Source organism: Athene cunicularia, assembly GCF_003259725.1.
Source record: "Athene cunicularia isolate RWA chromosome 6 unlocalized genomic scaffold, athCun1 chr6_part1, whole genome shotgun sequence".
In the NCBI taxonomy this organism is placed as follows: Eukaryota; Metazoa; Chordata; class Aves; order Strigiformes; family Strigidae; genus Athene; species Athene cunicularia.
In genome coordinates, this window is record NW_020799105.1 from 16,410,399 (window position 1) to 16,422,718 (window position 12,320).

Consider the following 12,320-nt stretch of genomic DNA (forward strand, 5'->3'; position numbering starts at 1 on the left):
TTGCCTACAACTTTTCAGTTGGTATTTTCAAAATGTTTTTAATAAGTTATAACAATTTATAGTGGATTTTTATTAAAACAACAATAGTTAAGCCTCCAAAGTCTAATCCCCCTAAATAAAGCTTGCACAAAGTTACAGAAAGTTTCAGAAAATGTATGTTTGAACAGTGAAGTAATTTTCTGCGGTGTCCCAATTAATTGATATAGTCCAATATCTCTGTAGAATTCAAGCCTTATTTAAGAGGTAAATTAAGTTGGACCATTGTAGAGTTAAATACGGTTATTTTAAGTGGATGCCATTACTAAAGTGCCCGCATTTTAATTATTCCAGGCTTAGTTCTGTGCACAATAATGAAATGTATGTATGTAACACAGAGCAGATTTTGTAGGGGACAAGGAGAATTAATTCTCATGCTAGAGGATGACGTATTAGTAGAGATGGACATATGATAGCAATTAAGTTTGCTTTCCTGCAGATTTTTAGGTCTGTTCTATCAATGGTCATAACTTTTTTTTTAAGAAGGACTATTTTAAACTGGTCAAAAATGGTCCCTGATCTGCTTTAGCTGAGCCTGGAACTTTCACAAAGAAACTATATAAAAATTCAGAGTGATGCTTTTGGCGAAGAGGTATATCCTTTTTTGCTCCATGTGGAATTTGTTTTATAGAGATGATGATCATGTTAACTTCCATTGCATATCTCCGTGGTGACCTCTGAGGAGTATGGTTGGAGTACAAATGTATACTTATGTGGAAAGGGTGTGTTTCAGTATCAAAACCAGGTGAAACTGCATTGAGTTCTTAGTCACACTAACTCACCCCATCTTTGTGTCCATCTTTACTTTTCACCTTGAGCAGTTATAGATATATATTAGTTCTTGTCCCCTAAAGTCCATGAAGACTTGTAGTGTATAGAAATTATATGACATACTAATATTAAATAATTTGGAGATGATGACTTTGGAACTATTAACTTCATTGTAATGTAGATTTTTTCTGAAGATTTTTATAGAAACAGATTAATTATATTTAGTTCCTGCCATAGATCATGATGATTCTAGGTATGTGTGAATTCAGATTAATTCAGTGCAATGAAATAATTTGCTTTTGGAGTTATTGTATGAACATTCTGTGTTGAGGTGTCATAAAAACATAAGATGTTCCATTTTGGAGTTTCTTCATTGAGTGGATTCCTCAGACACTGTCTTGCCTTGATTATGACTTTTGTTGCATAAAGATCTTCTCTACACAGCACTGGTGAGGCCACATCTGGAGTGCTGTTTCCAGGTCTGGGCTCCAAGGTACAAGAAAGATGTTGACTTACTGGAGTGAGTCCAGCAAAGGGCCATGAAGAGCATTAAGGGCCTGAAGCACCTTTTATGTGAGGGGAAGCTGAGAAAGCTGACACTGTTCAACCTGGAAAAGGGAATGCTCAGAGGGAGCTTATCAATGTATATAAATAGCTGATGGGATGAAATGAAGAAGAGGGAGCCAAACTGTTCTCAGTAATGCCCAATGACAGGACAAGAGGTAATGGGCACAAATTAAAACCTGTGAAATTCCACCAGAAGACAAGAAAATAATTTTTTATGGTGGGAATGGTCAAACACTGAAATAGATAGCCCAGAGCAATTGTGGAGTCTCTACCTGTGCAGATATTCAAAATCCAGGTGGGCATGGTCCTGGCTTTAGGTGAACCTTCTTGTGGAAGATGTCTGACTAGATGATCTCAGGAGGTCCCTTCCCACCACAGCCATTCTGTGAGGGGATGAGGTAGAGGTGACAACTCTTAAGTATCTATTCAATTTATGTGGTGTCTTTTCACAATTATGAATATGTATGTTGCTTATTGTAATGAAGCTGGATGATTTTCACCTCTAAAATAAGGCACATTTGGGTCTTTCTTATTACCTTAATCAGCAAAAATACATATACTATTTTAACCTGCCCCTGTGATCATCTAAGGATTAATCTGACATCACATAACTAATTTAATGCAATTTCACATTACCATTCCTCAAACTTAGCATGATAAATTGGAAGCTTTTTTCCTGTTTGCATCTCTAAATTGATAAGCTCTTTCATCTTATGTACAGTTGTTCTTACAAGCTGAGATCTGTTGGAAGGTCTGACTTCCTTCTTTGAGCGGTGCCATTGATTCATGGGCGTCAGTACTGTCTGAATAGGATGCCACTTATGTCACCATCTCTAAGACACAATCCAACACTGACTGTCAGGCTTTCATAATTTGTTGGCTATCATTTGTTGATACTGAGGATGCTTAAATCTATGCAGAAGCCTCCTGAAGGACTAAGGAAAGCCTTTAGTATCTGGTAACCAGTTCTGTAGTACTCAAGGCCTACTGTAAAGAACGTTATTCTGAATATTCATAGGGATATGTTGCAAGTTAAAGAGACATTTGAGAAGCTGATTTGGTAGACAAGTAAGTTCACCAGAGCATTTGTGCTTTAATTGCCTGAGTTTTATGGCACTAACACACATGATGGAAATCTTTCAGGATGTACAGGGAAACCATGGGCTCTTTGAATCTTGAAGGTCTCCATTGTTTGTACCAAGTAGGGGAAGTTTTAATAACGGCTGATAACACTGCAAAGTGCACTCAACTGCTTTTTTTTAAAATCAAAATACTGTTTTAAAAATATTTCTTGTTGTTGTTTTTCTAGTTTTATGTTGTCATCTTCTTTGCTAATAAGGAAAAGACAAGAAAGTTTTACACACTAATAAGGAGGCATTTCCAACACCACTTATTACTTATGATGCTAGAGTTCAGTATTCTTAATTTCAGATTGTTTAGTCTGACGGTATAGCCTCAGAATATGAGAAAGATTTTAAAAATGCATGAATATTGCTGGTTTCAGTCAAAAGGAGAGTCCATTGAATTAATCCTGATTAATCACAAAATCCTTCCTGATTTGGAAGGGGAGATTTCCTAATTCCTTTCCCCATGCTTGGATTTGATGCAAAGCATCAGATTGAATTCTAGAACTCCCTTATTTTTCCTGCAGAGTATTGTGTTGTAAGGTATCTCCTGCTTTGTTGAGTCTTAGATATGTTTGCTTAGACAGGAGTATTTTGAATGAGGAATAGTTCAAAATACTTCGTTCATATTTGGAAATAAAATTCTCATGCGAATGTTAAACACTGTCAAGGAGAGGTAGAGCAAATCTTGCTAGATGGTCTAGAGGATCATTGTAATCTGTAGTTGAATTGCTTTCAGTAAGTTCTTCTCAACTGCCAGATGCTTTCTAGGACAAAAAAAAAAAAAATCCTGGTGTTTACATAATATAGACTTCACCTTGTTTCATGACAATGTAAGAGAGAAATCCAACCATTGAATTCTTTCATGGCAAAACTACATTGCAGGTATTTAGGTTTTTTTCCTTCATGAACCATAGATATTTCTATAGCTTCCAGTACATGTAATTTGAGAAGTGTTGAGTTTGCCTCTATGAGTGATGAATATTGGATATTATGCTGTGGCTCTGATCTCTCTGAAATATCTGTGCTACTAGAAGAGTTTTTAGTTTGTGGGTAATAGATCTATTCTTTGCACCAACTCTTAAAATTTTGTCTTGGCTTCTGTTTTTGTAATATGTAAACATGGTGTTTTAAAGAATAGAAATCAAAGGAAGAAAAACTCTCTTGTTTCATTTACAGAAAATCCTTCTGAATCTCAACTTTAGGTTGCTTAAGATGTTTTTTCTAATTCCTTCTTAGTCTTCGGGAATCCCAGGAACATGTAAATCTGAAACAGTTAAAGGAGAAATATCTCTGAACAAGAGACACAACAACTTATTTCCCACCCTTGTGTGACATGAATAATTCTCAGTACTAAGGGATCCAAGCAAATCTCAGTGTCTATCACCTGTTGTAACAAACTACAGTCAAACCTCCCTTTCTGGACTGAGCCATAAATATATAAATGCAGTGGTAGCCTAACTGACAGGCAGATGGTCAGACCCACTTCAAAGTATTGGCAGCCTTCTAGGTGGAGAGCAAATGAAAATCTCATTAGACAAAGAGGAGTGTTTGTTTCTTTATGAAATAATAGTTGTTATTATCATATCTGGATGCAGAATTGACTGAAAGTATGGTGAACGGATCAGTGAAGGTATGTTAAGAAATGTTTGCAGAGGGCTTCTGAAGGCAGGAGTCTTCAAATTCAGTGAATTTAGTGTGAATAGGAAGCTATTTTAAAACAGCTCCAGTAGGTGTTTTGCCAGATGTGAGTAATGGAATTTGAGGTACTAGTACATTGCCCACAGCAGCATGCCCCAGATGTGGCATGCACCCCTAGCACCTGCCCTGAAGGACCTTTTCCCCCTGTATTTCATGGGGTGGTTCTGCTGTTCAGGTGTCATAAATAAGATGAACACCAGAGCTGATACAAAATATGTGAAAACATAAAAATTAAAATAAGTATATCCACTAAACTGATTCCATTCCATTACAGTTGCAAGAGCTGGAGGTTGGATTTTCAGATAGACAATATAGAAAGCATTGCTATGATCAAACTAAAAAGTCTTTGCTCAGCTTAGAAAAAAATTTAGTGGCTCTAACATCCAGTGTTAATTTAACAACATAACAAACCCTAATGTCCATACATGTAGGGCTACGTTAGACTAGTAGAAAGGGTGTTGCTTTTTTGTGTTGTAATTTTGTATACTTAGTAATTTGCTTGCATTATTTAATATCACTTAGACCTTCACACCTCTGTTCTGTCTTCAGGTGAATGCATATTCCAATTACATGTGAGCTCCAAATAACTAAGAGCATGGAAATGGAAACCAAGTTTTGAAAATCAAGACCTTGCTTCTAGTGCCCCTTGCATTAAATAAAAAAAAAAAAAAAGTCTATTCCTGTCCCAGATATTTACACTTAATATCCACCTGTTTCATCTCTAGTGAATTATTCATACATGTATATGTGAATAGTGTATGTAAAACCTTTCATTAGAGAAAGAGGGCTTCTGAGTTCTGGAGCATATACCAATATCTCCTCCTCAGGTGTTTCTTTGATATGCCAGAACATCTTTCTACTGAAATCTTAATCCAAAGTTTCTACAGTGAAATGAGTTTTTATGCAGTTTCCAGTCACCATCAGAGAAAGCTTTTTCATGATCCCTGTTTCTTCTGCTAGCAATGGTATTTCATGTTTCATATATAATTTTTTTCTTTGCTGGCTGATTTCTATTAAAATCTGTTTATTGTTTCAGAAATTCATTTTGAAGAGGCATATTGCATTCCTACATCTCTAAGGCCTCTGCCCTTCTTCATAGTCCAGGCTTTAAAGTGGGGAGGAGGAAAAAATAGGGAGAGATTTTTGTTTCTGAGGATGTCAGGCCTCAGGAGTATCCCAGCTGCACGGTCATGGCAGGGAAACATGTTTGGATAGTGCTGCTGCCTGATAACAAACAGGCAGAAGCAGCATCAGGAGGGCATGGAGAGACCAAACTACTTAGATTCCATTTTTTAGTTTTTACAGTGTAGTTGTTGATACCAGCAAAGTGCTTATTACACCTTCAGTTTGAATATTGCTTGCTGATTCGTTGCTTGTGCAATCACCGAGCTGCTCCCTCCACCTGCACATCTGCCACCTCCTCCCTCCTGGCCTTCCCCTCCTCCTTCTCTCCCTCTCACCAGCCTTCCCAGCTCTGACCTTCCTAATTCTAGCTCTAGATTCCTCTTTAATACTTTGTCCCTATCCAGATACTTGTACGCATATTTATTCAAATTCTGGCACCATCCCCATTTTCCTTAGCAATGTGTTTCCTCTTACAGATTTGATTCAACAGCAGTATGGGCCCTGCGTGTTAGTCATGAAAAGTTTACCCAGTAACCCACCTAACCTCGTCTAGTAATGTGCAAAGTCTGTTCGCTCTGCTCAGCGGCCCTTCGCATTTGTGTGTGTTGTCTCAAATGCAGGATATAGAGATTTTGAATGTATTAATATATTTACAAATACATAAGTTGCTTACCATAATGGAAGGAAATGGTGAAATTTCATTATTTAAGTACAGGTGTCTAACTGTTTCAGAGTGCCCCAAAAATACTTTTCCAACTACTTTTTTTGAAGAGATGAGAAAAACTTGTTTTGTAGAGTTTTTCACAAGCTGTGCAGTATTGTAAGACCATTTCTATTAAAAGCTTATCTTTTGGGTACTCAGCACCTTTCAGCTGGAATTCCAATAAAATGAATGCTTATCTTTCACCTCAGTAGGTTTGGGATTATGCCATTAATACAGCAAATAAGGAATGTCAAATCTGTTCAGTAGTACAGATTTACTAAGGTATAGTAGGAAAAAAACTGATCCAAATTTGGCCATTTTGTCCCCTGTTCTGGAAGAAATCCCAGGTTATTTTAATGTTCACTAATGTGCAGGAATTCATTATTCCACACCATGGGACAACTCAACTTTAGTCTTGTTAGGAACAGGCATCCAGTTGAAGTAAGTTTGTTTAAGACTAATTTTTGGATGAGCAAAGCAGTGCAAGAACTTCTTAAAGATACTTTATTATACGTAATAGAAACAGTTTTTCAAATTGTGGATTTTTATTCAGTGCTAGATTGATGGAAACATTTTGTTTCAGATATCAGAAACTTTATGCTTAAGTACCTCCCATGTGCATTCCGGACAAATAATCATACAGGCTAAAATCTATATATGTTTTCACAAATACTTTGCACTTGTCATAGAATACCTGTGAATAATATTAATACATGAATTATAAACTGATCTCTGAAGATAACTTTTAAAACATTATTTTACAAGCATTATATTGGACTACCTCTACTGTATAGACTGTTCCACAGGAAATACCTCTTACAGAACCACTGAAAACATCATTTCAGTCTAATTTTCTTTGGTGCTGACCCTCTTTCTCTAACGTATTTACTGGTGTAAGATGGTGTTTACTGATGAAGGTATTCATTGCGACTTACTCCTAAATCCGTAGCAAGCTTTTGAAGAGTTGTTGTCCTAATAAAAATGTGAAGATTTCAAGGTATGTGGTTATAATTTTTGGTTTGAAGTTACATTACCTACTTCTTTCAATTTTGAAATTATTTGGCCTCAGGAAGGTTTCCCCCGTGTGATAACATTTTAGAGTTTGTTGTCCAGTTCTGAACAGGCAAGGCAAATAAAAGAATAAGGATAAAAATAAAAAGATGAATTAATAGTAGCTGTTTTTTCTAGCAGTCCAAGTAAAGTCTCCAAACTACCTTGGTTTGGTGAAGGGGTAATGGAAAAAGCCATCAGTTTGTCTTTTTTCCATATATATATTCTCTTTCCTCATTTGCACAGCACTCTTGGCCACCATGCTCATGTGTCTGTGAGAGATGTCAGAATTTTATCTAAAATAGGTTGTCTAGACAACCCATTGCAATATGTGGACAAAAAATGTGAAGTCATGCCTTTAGGAAGGAAATGTTCAACTTGTGTTGACCTGAGAAGCCCTCTGATCAGGTTTCATATTCTCCCTGAGAAAAATGAGTTGTAGAGAACTTGTCCAAAAAGTTTCATATAGTTGAGAACTGCTGTTTATTCTTGAAATAGTAAAATTCAAATCCTGAAGTATTGTCCCTAGACACTTTTTATTCTTCCTCTCGCTCCCATCCTATACCACAACCACTTCTGCAATTTCACCAAGTGAGACTGAGTCCAAGTGCCACTGGCTTGGCAATGACAGTCAGTCTGTTAAAATCTTTAAAAGAGTTCAGCTGAATAGAATTACAAGTCCACCTTTTGACCTTCAAATATATTAATACCCTGCTAATTTAATTACTTCATTTGGTGACTTCACAGAAGACAAGTGATATATTTAATGAAAAAAGCAGAGTCTGATGAGTTGCTGTTTTGGGTGCCTAAGTAAACAAAATGATTTTCAAGGTTTTAACAGCCTTTTCACTACCCGGGCATAACTAAATTTGCACAGCATGAGGTCTTGTTGGGCAAAGACTCCTTGTATTACAACTTAGACCAAGAAGAAAAGTTGATGAGCTTAGACCTGAGAAAGTAAAATTCACCCTAGGTTTTTTTTTTTATGTTTCTTGTTTGAAGCCTTCTACCTCTACTTTCTGTCAGGCATAACTGTGTTTTCCTCTAATTGCACCAAAGAACAAAGTTTAACATTAAAAAATTTATCTGTATTGAACATGCTTTTCTAGGTAAAGTCAATATCAAAAAGGTTTTCATGGTAGATCATCTTTCAAGTGCAGTATTCTACCCTTTTACAATTTAGGACTGAAGAGTTATAGTTACAGAAATAATTTTTTTTTATTTTTTTTTTTTTTAGAAGTATGGGGGGAAAAAAGCCCAAACTTCTGTCCTGAAATGACACATAGAAGCAGAGGACTCAAAAACATTGTTCTCACCCCAGTATGGAATGATTGAAGAGCTGCTTATCTAGATAGTTCTTCATATAGTTCAAGTCACACTGTACTATTTTATATTTTTACTACCCTGCTTATAGAATATATTTTCTCCTGTAATTACTGACATTTGTAATCCAGAAGATTATCAAATTGGTTCATGTGCAAACATGCAAATTTGATAAGTACTAAACATTAAGGAAACTTAGTCCAGTTGCAGTTGAAATGTCTGCTTTTGTAATGTGAGTCAGGTGAGGACATAACCTCTGATTTTTGCCAGTAATACTGGCCATCCAAATCTCTCTTTTTAAATGAGAAGTTTGTTGTTTTTCAGTTGGAATTTGTTTGTGCTGTCTTGCTTTTGAACAACGAGGCTTATCTTGGCCTAATAATATGAATTTTACTTGATTACTGTGTAAATGTATACATTGTAAAATTGAAATTACTGTCATTCTTATAGAAGGAGTCAGGAGTTCAATGTAGGAAGCTGTTTACTGTCTAGCTTGATTTCATGTCAGAGCGAGTTCAACTGCTGATCTGCAGTACTAGTCATCTTTCTGAACTAGCATGCTAATTTTCTGAGCTGTTACATCCTTGTTTTGAGAAACTACTGCTGGTTATTGGCTACCAGCTGTTGTAAGGAACTGTAGACCCGCAAAGTTGTTGTTCATGGCTTTGAAAACCAGTTTCACGATATCAGTCTATCACAGGCCACTTAGGCACATCTGTCCTCGTTTCTCTACATCTTCTCTTGGCTAAGAGCGCCTTTTTGTTTTCTTCATACTAACTCATCTAGTTTAATGGAGAGTCCTTCCACTGGTTCTGTGATTTTTTTTTGTTCCTTCCATGTTTTTCAGACTCTTCTCTTGCTCCTAATTTCCAGCATCATCTGTCTGGCACATTGTGGTTGTTTTTCTGCCATTTGCTACTTACCTTATATTACTTCACTAGCTCCAAAAACGTAAATGTAAAATTTTATATGAGATTTTATACTCTTAGCCTAATCTTCACAATTGTAATAAATGCTCATGGTTGTAAATATGCCCAGTTATCGGCAGAGCATAAATATTTACATATTGAATTGCAAGTGTGTGTGTGCCCATGCATTCACATGCATGCTGGGGGAGAGAAATTGTTTTGCTTAGTACGTTTCCAGAAGGGTTTGCAAGATAAGAACTTGTTTCCATGAGTGAGGTCAAGCTCAGTGTAATGATGTCTGAATCTAGGTATCATGAGTATCTAATTGTTGTAGTTTGCATTTTTGTGAAATAAATCTCACAATTTACTGCATATCTTGCAAAGATAAACAATGGTGCAGAGGTAATCTCTTACATCTGCTTGGCTGATCTCTACTATGATGAACTTTTCTATATTTTATGGCCTCCGTGACTCTATAAATGTGATGATTTTGGAGTGTTCATGTATTTGGGATTTGGTTCCTGTTTAGCTCTTGCAGGATCTTGACAGGCAACATGCAAAACCGTTAGATGAAGTGGATTGTTCAGTTTTTGCTTTTTTCATTACTCACAGAGATGCAATAATTCTATGTTTTTATTATGTGTGTCTTGAAAGCATTAATGTGATTTTTGTAACTGAGTGTTGTAAGCTTTCCATGTGTCGAATGCCTTAGCACTTGACAATAGTTGTCTGGAATGCCATCTTGAGAAATTTTGTGAAAATGAGTGATTATATTTGCTTTACTCTGTATGTAAGTGATTTTGCTGCTGTAGTGACATATTTTCCAGTAGTGAAATATCCAACAGAGAAGCATTAAGAATGAAATGTAGATACCACATTAATTTTGTTTCATTATTTTAATTTTTAAAAATTAACTGCTTTCAATTTTATGGTGAGAATGTATTTTAAATCCAGTCTAGAGACTATGATATTTTCTTAAATGTGTTTTAAATGGTGAGTGAGAGTCTTGCTGAAATGTTAATGAATCAAGTGGAGGGATTTTTATTTCATACACCATAAAATATTTGACACCAAAAAAATTCTATCATAAACTTAATTTTTATAAATATGTCATATACTAAATTATTTACCGTAAGTATTTATAGTAGAGTAAATATTAATTTTAACACTGTCCCTGATTTTTGTCATTCCACTTTATTGTGCTTAATTATTTTAGATTATAAATAACCCAGCTGATGTAGAAAAATACTTTTTTTTGACTGGTTCTTGGTGAATTAAGAAGTAGATTGATTGTATAAAACAAGCAAGTTGATCTACTGTTTTCAGTTCATACAAAACTGGGACAGGATGAAATTTAATTCAGTAAAAATATTCAGGAGTCAGGATCAAATATAGTAAGTTGTGGAGCTGCACTTAGGATTCATTGTCTTTTTCTGAACTAATTGGCAGGTAAGGTACCAAAATCAGATGGAAGAAGGCCATAGTTGGTTATAGACATGCTTTACCATTTTCTGAAGTAATTGTAGACACTTAATTCCATCTTTGGAGAAAATACTTATAAATACTTCTAAAAATCTGGCCCACAGAAATGGAAATGATATCAAATTTATGGAATAAGTTCATCATTTGTAAATGATGGGAAAAGAAAAAAAAAAAAAGCTTGCATAAACTTTACTGTTTTCCCCATGTTGAAGACTTTTTTTCAAGTTGTTTTATTCATCTAATAAAACCTCCTTTTAGCCTTTAACCTCCTTTTTCCAAGCAAGTTGCTTCAAATTAAAAATTTTTTAAAAAATTAATCACATAACAAATAAAAAAGTATTTCATAAGCTACACAGCCCTTAAAGAAGTATATGGAGTTAATGGCATATCCTCTTCACTACCCAGAAAGGACAACATTGAGTTTGAAAGGTTACCCTTTGGTGGAAATTGTTTACCCATGTTTTAATGGGTATGAAGAGTGAGTATTTTGTTAAGAATGTAATTTAAACTAATGGTTCAAAATGAGATTGGCTGCAGTTATTTAATTGCACATTTTCACTTCTAAATTACATCAAATGTGTATTTCTGTATTGTTTGTAAAGAGCAATGCTTACTATTTTACTTCATTTTCCTCTTAGATACATAGATAGTTATCTGCATAAACATATTTCTTGTAATATTTTAAAAACAGACCTTTCATAACAAATGAGAACTTTTATGAATCTGTAATGCTCCGCATTACACACTTGCACCATTATATACACATTCTGTGTGGGAACTACTATGTTTTGGTAGCAAATGAATGTTTGAATATTTGTCTTGTAAATTTATGAAATGTGAAGTAAAATTTTTATATTAGCAGATGAAATATTGACTTAACACTGGACATAGCTTTATATTGTCTCCTGTTGTGTTGAATCTTTGCTTGCTTAAATAGTCAAAGAAATGTCCTGTTGCAAAAACACGATGACCTGTTGCTTTCACTCATATCTACAACACAGGTTTGGAGTTTAACAGTTTTAGTTCTGTACAATTTGTGGACTATCAATGTTTCTGTTACAGCTTTTTCATTCATAAAATAACATTTTATGATTTGCATAATGATAAGAAGTTCTTAAATTGTAAAGTTCTGCAAATGTGTTGAATATTATTAAAGTTTTGTAGTTTCCTCTTTAGTCATTTTAAATGCTTGCCAGTAATGAGAATACTGTGACTTGTTTGTGCTGTAAGTTTGATAGTATCTCTTCACACAAATATAATTCCTTAGAAATCTAATATGTAAATTCCATAGTTTGAAATCTTATGTTATTGACCATTTGTTATAATGGATTATCTAGCTGCAAAAATACCTGTATGGGCTTGGCATATCACAGAATTGTCTAGGTTGGAAAAGACCTTGAAGATCATCCAGTCCAACCATTAACCTCACACTGACAGTTCCCAAACTACACCAGATCCCTCAGCGCTAAGTCGACCTGACTCTTAAACACCTCCAGGGATGGGGACTCCACCACCTCCCTGGGCAGCCCA

The 12,320-nt window shown here is 35.3% G+C and overlaps 1 protein-coding gene across 1 annotated transcript in view; it reads left to right on the top strand.

Moving 5' to 3' along the window:
• VTI1A (vesicle transport through interaction with t-SNAREs 1A) overlaps nt 1–12,320 on the top strand; it is a 269,666-nt gene that overhangs the window by 59,295 nt on the left and 198,051 nt on the right. The window lies entirely within an intron of this gene.